Here is a 10,480-nt window from a genome sequence, read left to right as displayed (position 1 = left end):
CTGTGTGGTTGGTGTGCATTATGTTGGAGCTCATGCAGCAGCTGTCGTAAAGCCTAGAGGACACATATGTAGCTGTAGCAGTTTGTCTGTTACACAATAACTTCATTTAGTTTCAGTTTTCAAATGTACTTGTGTGACGAAGTGAATTATGCCTGTGTATTTTAGTGTGTTGACTAGTGTTTTACAGACTCATTTATGGGTCAAGCCTTAGAGGAGAGCAGATTCAGCAGCAGCATCATGTTATTATTTGTACACAGCTTGTATATATTGATTTGGTTAGTAGGTTTGTTACTTATTCCTGAGTAGATGTGAACAGCAGCTGATAATTTAGCTGTTTTTAGTACTGTTATATATTTTTGCTTTAAGAGTTTGCATATTTTCCAATCGTTGTATTCAGTGAGTTCTATTTCTTGGGTTACTGTTACATTACCTGTGCCTATTGCGTGCGGATGCAGGGGGAATTGGCCACTGTCTGTAAACAGTTGAAAACTGTGTTAGCCATGGTCGAAAGGCCTCAGGCTACTGCCCTGGGCCGTGGTGGCATTGGGACATCTGAGACAAATGCTGTGGCACATCTGGAGCCGATATCATTGCCTGAAATCCTTGATGCCATTGTGTCCTCCAGTGACTGGTGACCAGTGGCAGGGTCGCAAATCTATGGGTGGAAGACAAAAGTGGGTACTGGCCACATGGCTGTTCACGTACATCTTAAAAACAGGTCTGAGTTTTGCCTCCTGCTGAAAGTACATCTGAGTCTTCACAGGATGCCTCACCTACTGGGAGAGTGGCCATTTCTCCTGAGAGGTCTGGATAAGCACAAAGGTTGGAATTGCTTATCAAAAGTGGTTCAAATGGCTCTGAGCACTATGGGACTTAACTCCTGAGATCATCAGTCCCCTAGAACTTAGAACTACTTAAACCTAACTAACCTAAGGGCATCACACACATCCATCCCCGAGGCAGGATTCGAACCTTCGACCGTGGCGGTTGCGCAGTTCCAGACTGTAGCACCTACAACCACTCAGCCATCACGGCTGGCTAATTGCTTATCACTGAGAGCTACAATGTTAGGCAGGTGATGGAGCCTATCAGCAAACTTGTGGGCAAATTGGAAAAGAAGACCAGTGTCTACTATGTTTGCCTGCCTGACGGTCTTATTTGAGTGGTGGAGGCAGCTTTTCCAGAATGACTGAGTACACTGAGTGCACCCAGCTGCAAATTGTAGCTTGTGTAGACATGAAATATGCTAGCTGCCTTGGTTCAGAGGCTGGCTGATTTGGTGAAGGCAGCTAGGCTCAGCAGAGCTATTGTTTTGCAGCATCATTCCCAGAACAAATTTGCCCTCTTATTTCAAGCAGGGTGGAAGGTTTAAAGCAGAGACTCAGACAATTCTGCCATGATATTGGACACAAATTTCTCGGCATCTGATAATGGGTGGCGAACTGTAGGTTTCCCCTTAATAGCTCAGGCAAACGCTGTCAAGAAAAAATAAATACATAAAAATGTCCAGATTTTTTACAGATTTCCTTGTTAAAATGTACTTTTTCCAGGGTGAAAATACGCTATACCCCTGATGAAAGTATATTTTCTCCATGTTAAGTGACACTATATTTTCCTTCAGAGCTGTAAAACTTACCATTTCTTTGAATAGTGATGTTTTTTTTAGATATCTATGGTGTGTGACAACATGTACACTGCATATTTTTATATTTCAAAAGTATACCACAAATTACAGCATGGTAGCTTCTGTAGCACTGAAACTGAGATTGCTACACATTTTTGTCAGCCAGTCATAGCTCATGTCACATGATCTCACCAGATAATGACAGCAGATATTCAGAGCAGAGGACATGTGATATAGTCCACCAATAGCAACAACACTGCTAAGTAGCATGAACACACCAAGAGGAAAAATTAATGGTTTAAATTAGTATATGTATAGTTTAGCTACGAGAAAAGTTCAGCTTTCACATATAATATTGGTCATCATAATTTTTTTCTTTTTTTCTGCTGGTATGGTTAAGCAGGATCCCAAGAGCACAGCTCAAATTGCAGCAGCTGAATACTTCTGACAAGCATGAATACAAATCTCACTGCTGTGCAAAAAGCATTTCACAGGTTACCTAGCTGAATACATGTTCCGTCAAGCGCTTCAATTTTTTTAATAGAAAAGCCAATCATGGGTGCAATTGCTCAAGAACTCACTTCGCACTCTTTTTTTGAGGATAGTTATACTTTTTGTCATTTTATCACATTATTTGTAATCTGAGAAAGAACTAAAATAAATATAAAAAACTAACCCTGAAACTTGGTCTTTTTAATGTGTAATACCCTTACAGACATATCAAATACAAATTTGCCAATAAAATTTTAAATTATGACATAAATGACTGGTCTTCAGGGGCTGAAATTTTTCTAAGTTGCTGGTCCTTATGTTAAGTTTTGAATGTGAGTCAAATATTCTGTGATTTAAGAAATTCATCAAATATTCTCACACGTGACATAATTTATTGTGCATACAAGGAAATGTACTTTGAAAGCTTTGCTTTTCAAACCACCATTCACGATATTTTCCCACGACCTATTAGAAATGTAAACAGTTGTGATGTCATGCTCATTGAGAGCAGTTTGTTGTTACGAAGTGTTGCACAGTATTTGTCCTAGAGCCTAGGACACATTTTATGTTAGCTAATGCTTGTGTATACACTGTGTTTTGTTGTTCCAAATGACACATTTTTCTTTGCAAGTGAAGTTTTACTTCATTGTTATTCTCTTGTGTATATTTTATTGCTGTAGCATTATTCTGCAGTAATGAGCTGAAGTAAAATTCTTTGTTAGAATATCAGTTGTTTCCTGTCAGAATCACAGAAATTTAACTGAAAATTAAACCAACAAAAAACTTGTAGAATTACAAAAAATTTCTGGGTTTTTCCCCAATTAAAAAATTGCCAAGTTTTTCCGTGGTTTCCCAGTTGTCCCAGGATGCACACAGCATGTGAGAACTACACATAGGAAGTGGCTACTTGGACAGCAGAGTATGTGTCAAGTACACATGTGGATTTTTTAGGATTAAGAAATCCCTCCACATGTCTGATAAGGTGTGTTCATCGTAGCAGTTTGCAGAAATGAAACATTAACATTGTGTTGGTTAACTGCAGGAGCATCTACAGAAACATCCCAGTACTAGTCTCACTTATAAAAAGTAACTAAGTTAGTCAGTAAGAGTTGATGGTAGGGTTCAAGAGTGGTGTAGACCCTGTGAAGCCACTGACCCCAAGTTGTCAATGAGGCACTGTGTAAGTTGGTTGTGGCTCCATAATGGTATGGACTGTGTTTAGATGGAATGGACTGGTCCTCTGGACCAACTGAACCAGTCATTGGCTGGACATGATTAGCTTCAGCTACTTGGGGACCATTTACAGCCATTCATGGGATTTCATGTTCCCAAACAACAATGTCATGTCATGAGGCCACAATTGTTATTGTTCACAATTGATTTGAAGAACATTCTGGGCAATTCGAACCAATGATTTGGCCACCCTGATTGCCAGACATGAATCCCACCCAACATTCATGAGGCAGAATTGAAAGATGTACAACATCCTACACTGGCAATACTTTCACAGTAATGGATGGCTATAGAGGCAGCATGGCTCAATATTTCTGCAGGTGACTTCCAACAACTTGTTGAGTCCATGCCATGTCGAGCTGCTGCACTGTAACAATCAAACAGTGGTCTGACATGATATTATGAGGTACCCCATAATTTCTGTCACCTGAGTATAAGAGGACAAAAGCTGCAAATATTACTGCAGAGCTTAATGTTGCACTTGTGAACCCAGCCAGCAACAAAACAGCATGAAGGGTGCTCCATACATAGGGACTCAGAGCAGCTACAAGTTTTCCCAAGTGAAATTCCCTGCGATTTCCCTGATTTCCAGACAAGTTTTAGCATTTTTCCCTCACAAATTTTAAGATCTCAAGGGTAAGTTAAGACATAAGTTGGCAATCTGTCTTTGCAGCTACAATACAAGAAACAATGGCCCAAATGAGAAAACATCTATAAAAAAAAAACCCTTGCAAGCTGATGCCATTTCGTGATGCAAGGAAAAATCTTATGTACTGACATCAACATCATTTGTAATGAACTGGTTTTAGATGGAGACAGCAAGACAAATGCTATATGCATTTCATTAAGATCACTGATGTTATTTTATTTCAATAAAACGAAACACATTTGGTGACAAAAATATGAATTTGCCTAGAGTTGCAAGACAGATTTAAAATACCTTCACTGGTTTCAGATATAACCTCAGAAAAACCTATTGAAAGCAGTGTATAAGGTGGGGAAGAATTGTGTAAACCAACACTGTAGGTGATCACCAATAAAGTGTTGGTTTTACTGTGTTCATTATTGTCGGTTATTAACCACTGTGTTATATCTATTATTTTACAGATATTGTGTGATTTTTATTTCAAGGAATATATGAGTGCATGGTGTACAGACTACCAGTGATTGACACAATTTTCTTTTTCTTATTGTCCATACTTTCTAATATATAAACTACTTTTGAAGTGCCAAAATGTACTATAACAAATAAAATGTCTATAAAATGCCACACTGTACAACATATTTGTGGTGAGACAGTCACAGAATGCTGTCCAAAACCAGTTGTCAATAGCAATGAAATTCTAAATTATGAAATGTATACTGCAAAGGAAGGTTGAATGCTGATGGTGGAGTGTTGTTTATGGCCACAAAAATAGGATACTACCTAGTGAAATTAGTGCAGATCCCGAAAGCAAAATAATTTGGTTGAAGACAAGGTGGATCAAATATGGTCATCATATGCTTTTATAGACTCTCTGCCTCAGGAGCAAAAATGTTGGAACATTTGAGTGGAAATTTGGAGAATATTTTATGTAAATTTATTAGTCATGTAGTAGCATTAGGTGGAGACTTCAACTGGCCAGCTATGCACTGGGTGACTCTAGTGACTGGAGCAGGTAGTAAGGAGATGGAATCATGTGAAATTGTTTTAAATGCCTCATCAGAAATTTGCCTTGAGAATTAATCACAAAGCTGACTTGTAAAGGCAACATCTTAGATTTTCTGGTGACAAACAGACCCAAACTTTTCAACGCAGTTAGCATAGAACAGGGAATCAATGATCGTAATGCCATTACAGTGTCACTGTATTCAGCTGTAAATAGGAATACAAAGAAAGTTAGGAAGATTTTTCTACATAACACGAGCGACAAAAAACAGATTTCAGATTACCTGACCAGTCAGCAGAATATTTCATTTCCAGCACTGACAACATTGAATGTCAATGGAAAAACTTCAAGAGCATTGCACAATACGCTTTGGACAGGTAAGTTCCAAGCAATGTTGTGAGGGATAGGAAAGACTTGCCATAATTCAACAGCCATGTTAGAAAATTCCTGCAAAAGCTAAGAGAGCTTCACTGCATTTTAAATACAGTCAAAGTCTCACAGACGAACAACAATATGTCCAGACACTCTGTGATCATAATGACACTGAAATGGAGGACAAGGCAGGAACGTCTTTTTCCAAAACTGTTTCACAGAGTAAGATCACCCTGAAGTACCTTCTTTTAACTGTCACACAAATGACAAAATGGCTGATATCAAGTGATCCTGGGATATAAAATTAACTGAAATCAGTCAACAGAGGGGAAGACCACTGGACATGATGTGATGTCCATATGATTCTGCAGAGATTACACTAAACAGCTTGTTTTTTTCTACCAATATTGTACCATAGGTCTTTGAAGCAGCAAAGTGTTCCAGACAATTGGAAAACAGGTTAGGAGATGCACACTAGAGGTCTATATTTCTGTTGTCAGTCAGTTTTGGAATTTTGGAATACCTTTTATGCTTGCATATTGTGACATTTCTGGAGACCAAACATCTCCTCTGTAGGAATCAAAACAAGGATTGTGTGAAACCCAGTTTGCTCTGACCATCCACGACTCCCAGAAGGCATAGATACCAGTGCCCAGGAAGATGCTGTGTTCCTTGACTTCCATAAGGCATTTGACTACCACATAATGAGCAAAATATGAGCTTATGGAATATTAGACCTAATGTGTGATTGGACTGAAGAGTTTCTAGCAAACAGAACAAAGCATGTTATTCTCAATAGAGAGAAGTATTCAGGCATATAAGAGATTTTGGGTGTACCTCAAGAGAGTGTCATACATCCATTACTTTTCACAATATATGTAAATGACATAATAGACAACATCAGAAGTTCTGTGAGGCCTTTTTGCAGATGATGCTTTTGTGTACAGAGAATTTGCAACATTAGAAAATTTGTAGGGAAATGCAGGAAGACCTGGAGAGGATTGATATTTGATGCAGGAATTGGCAATGGACCCTCATCATAAACAAATGTAATGTACTGCATATACGTAACAGAAAGACCCATTACTGCATGATTCTATGACTGCAGAACAAACACTGGAAGTAGTCACTTCCATAAAATATCTAGCAGCAATTTAAAATGGTATGAGCACATAAAACTAACTAGAGCAAAGGCAGATGCAGACTGAGACCCATTGGAAGGATTCTCAGGAAATGTTGCTGATCATCAAAAGGAATAGCTTACAAAATCCTTGTTTGACCAATATCTGAATATTGCTTGTTGGAATGGGATCATTACTAAATGGGGTTGATAGAGGAAGTAAACAAGACCCAAAGAAGAGCAGCAGCACATTCCATCTCAGGTTCATTTAGTAATCAAGAAAGCATCAGAGATGTGATTGACCAACTCCAGTGGCATATGCTGCATTATGGTGGGGTTTATTGCTAAAGTCTCAAGATTGTGCACCCTGGAAAAGACAAGAAATATAATACTCATTCCTATGTAAATCTCACAGAAAGAGAAACCCACAAGGAAGCCTAGCAGCAGTTGTTCTTCTTGTGAACTCACGACTGAAACACAAAATGGGGGGAGAAAGGGGGGGGGGGGGTGACGCTGGTACACAAAGTACCCTCCACTGCACACTGCAAGGTGAGTTTTGGATTACAGGTGTAAATTTAGATTTGTATGTTGGCAAATGGTTGCTGCTTGTATGGTAAGTAATTCTGTAATTAATGTAGCCAAAGTGTTGTGTTTCAAGATACACTGTGTCAAGGATATGTGGCACAAACAGAGAGAGTTGGAAAACATCATCCACTAAGTTATAACATGGGTAAAAGTGTATGAAAGTTATTTTGACAAATAGAAACTGAAGAGGATTGTGAAGAAAAATACAATGACGTGACAAAAGTCATGGAACAACAAATTGCACTTATACAGATGGTGTTAGTATTATGTACACAAGGTATAAAAGAGTAGCGTATTGGCAGCGCTGTAAATTGGATTCAGGTGATGGTGTGAAACGGTGTCCAACATGATTATGGCTGCACAATAGGACTTAACAGTCTTTGAACATGGAGTGGTAGTTGAAGCTAGACACATAGGACAATCCATTTCAGAAATCATTAAGGAATTCAGTATTCCAAGATCTACAGTGTGAAAAGTGTGCCAAGAATACCAAATTTTAGGCATTTCCCCTCACTATGGACAATTCAGTGCCTGACAGTCATCACTTAATGAGTGATAGCAGTGGAATTTGTGTAGAGTTGTCTGTGCTAACAGACAAGAACACTGCATGAAATAATTGCAGAAATCAATGTGGGATGTGCAGCAAACACACCTGTTAGGACAGTGCAGCAACATTTAATGTTAATGGGCTATGGCAGCAGACTAGTGATGTGAGTGCCTTTGCTAACAGCATGACATAACCTGCAGCACCTCTCATGGGCTTGTGACTGTATTGTTTGGACTCTAGACAAATTGAAAACTGTGGTCTGATCAAATGAGTCTCAATGTCAGTTGGAAACTAAGTTAGTCAGTAAGAGTTGATGGTAGGGTTCAAGAGTGGTGTAGACCCTGTGAAGCCACTGACCCCAAGTTGTCAATGAGGCACTGTGTAAGTTGGTTGTGGCTCCATAATGGTATGGACTGTGTTTAGATGGAATGGACTGGTCCTCTGGACCAACTGAACCAGTCATTGGCTGGACATGATTAGCTTCAGCTACTTGGGGACCATTTACAGCCATTCATGGGATTTCATGTTCCCAAACAACAATGTCATGTCATGAGGCCACAATTGTTATTGTTCACAATTGATTTGAAGAACATTCTGGGCAATTCGAACCAATGATTTGGCCACCCTGATTGCCAGACATGAATCCCACCCAACATTCATGAGGCAGAATTGAAAGATGTACAACATCCTACACTGGCAATACTTTCACAGTAATGGATGGCTATAGAGGCAGCATGGCTCAATATTTCTGCAGGTGACTTCCAACAACTTGTTGAGTCCATGCCATGTCGAGCTGCTGCACTGTAACAATCAAACAGTGGTCTGACATGATATTATGAGGTACCCCATAATTTCTGTCACCTGAGTATAAGAGGACAAAAGCTGCAAATATTACTGCAGAGCTTAATGTTGCACTTGTGAACCCAGCCAGCAACAAAACAGCATGAAGGGTGCTCCATACATAGGGACTCAGAGCAGCTACAAGTTTTCCCAAGTGAAATTCCCTGCGATTTCCCTGATTTCCAGACAAGTTTTAGCATTTTTCCCTCACAAATTTTAAGATCTCAAGGGTAAGTTAAGACATAAGTTGGCAATCTGTCTTTGCAGCTACAATACAAGAAACAATGGCCCAAATGAGAAAACATCTATAAAAAAAAAACCCTTGCAAGCTGATGCCATTTCGTGATGCAAGGAAAAATCTTATGTACTGACATCAACATCATTTGTAATGAACTGGTTTTAGATGGAGACAGCAAGACAAATGCTATATGCATTTCATTAAGATCACTGATGTTATTTTATTTCAATAAAACGAAACACATTTGGTGACAAAAATATGAATTTGCCTAGAGTTGCAAGACAGATTTAAAATACCTTCACTGGTTTCAGATATAACCTCAGAAAAACCTATTGAAAGCAGTGTATAAGGTGGGGAAGAATTGTGTAAACCAACACTGTAGGTGATCACCAATAAAGTGTTGGTTTTACTGTGTTCATTATTGTCGGTTATTAACCACTGTGTTATATCTATTATTTTACAGATATTGTGTGATTTTTATTTCAAGGAATATATGAGTGCATGGTGTACAGACTACCAGTGATTGACACAATTTTCTTTTTCTTATTGTCCATACTTTCTAATATATAAACTACTTTTGAAGTGCCAAAATGTACTATAACAAATAAAATGTCTATAAAATGCCACACTGTACAACATATTTGTGGTGAGACAGTCACAGAATGCTGTCCAAAACCAGTTGTCAATAGCAATGAAATTCTAAATTATGAAATGTATACTGCAAAGGAAGGTTGAATGCTGATGGTGGAGTGTTGTTTATGGCCACAAAAATAGGATACTACCTAGTGAAATTAGTGCAGATCCCGAAAGCAAAATAATTTGGTTGAAGACAAGGTGGATCAAATATGGTCATCATATGCTTTTATAGACTCTCTGCCTCAGGAGCAAAAATGTTGGAACATTTGAGTGGAAATTTGGAGAATATTTTATGTAAATTTATTAGTCATGTAGTAGCATTAGGTGGAGACTTCAACTGGCCAGCTATGCACTGGGTGACTCTAGTGACTGGAGCAGGTAGTAAGGAGATGGAATCATGTGAAATTGTTTTAAATGCCTCATCAGAAATTTGCCTTGAGAATTAATCACAAAGCTGACTTGTAAAGGCAACATCTTAGATTTTCTGGTGACAAACAGACCCAAACTTTTCAACGCAGTTAGCATAGAACAGGGAATCAATGATCGTAATGCCATTACAGTGTCACTGTATTCAGCTGTAAATAGGAATACAAAGAAAGTTAGGAAGATTTTTCTACATAACACGAGCGACAAAAAACAGATTTCAGATTACCTGACCAGTCAGCAGAATATTTCATTTCCAGCACTGACAACATTGAATGTCAATGGAAAAACTTCAAGAGCATTGCACAATACGCTTTGGACAGGTAAGTTCCAAGCAATGTTGTGAGGGATAGGAAAGACTTGCCATAATTCAACAGCCATGTTAGAAAATTCCTGCAAAAGCTAAGAGAGCTTCACTGCATTTTAAATACAGTCAAAGTCTCACAGACGAACAACAATATGTCCAGACACTCTGTGATCATAATGACACTGAAATGGAGGACAAGGCAGGAACGTCTTTTTCCAAAACTGTTTCACAGAGTAAGATCACCCTGAAGTACCTTCTTTTAACTGTCACACAAATGACAAAATGGCTGATATCAAGTGATCCTGGGATATAAAATTAACTGAAATCAGTCAACAGAGGGGAAGACCACTGGACATGATGTGATGTCCATATGATTCTGCAGAGATTACACTAAACAGCTTGTTTTTTTCTACC

The sequence above is a fragment of the Schistocerca gregaria genome, chromosome 1 (genome assembly GCF_023897955.1).
Source record: "Schistocerca gregaria isolate iqSchGreg1 chromosome 1, iqSchGreg1.2, whole genome shotgun sequence".
Lineage (NCBI taxonomy): Eukaryota > Metazoa > Arthropoda > Insecta > Orthoptera > Acrididae > Schistocerca > Schistocerca gregaria.
This window is presented reverse-complemented; position numbering follows the sequence as displayed.